Source organism: Populus euphratica, unplaced genomic scaffold (assembly GCF_000495115.2).
Source record: "Populus euphratica unplaced genomic scaffold, PopEup_1.0 scaffold35.1, whole genome shotgun sequence".
NCBI classification, from domain to species: Eukaryota; Viridiplantae; Streptophyta; class Magnoliopsida; order Malpighiales; family Salicaceae; genus Populus; species Populus euphratica.
Window position 1 is genome coordinate 1,333,600 of NW_011499860.1, and position 444 is coordinate 1,334,043.

Sequence of the window (444 nt, forward strand, 5' to 3'; positions counted from 1 at the left end):
CTCGTTCTCTCTTGTTGTCTGCTTTTGTTCCTAGTGATTTTTAGGGAGAAGCTGTTTTTACTGTAGTAAGTTTGATTAATACGATTCCATCTTCTTATAGTTCGGGTCTATCTCCTTTTGAAAAGTTATATGGGTATGTCCCTGATTATTCCTCATTTAGAGTCTTTGGTTGTACTTGCTTCGTTCTTCATCCTCATGTAAAACGCAGTAAGTTATCCTCTCGATCCGCTGTTTGTGTCTTTCTAGGTTATGGTGAAGGTAAAAAGGGGTATCGTTGTTTTGATCCAATAACTCAGAAACTTTATGTGTCTCGTCATGTTGTCTTTCTTGAGCACATATCTTTCTTTTCTATTTCATCCACTACTCATAACATGACTAAATCTGATATTATTCATATAGATCCCTTTTCTGAGGATTCTGGTAATGATACCTCTCCCCATGTTC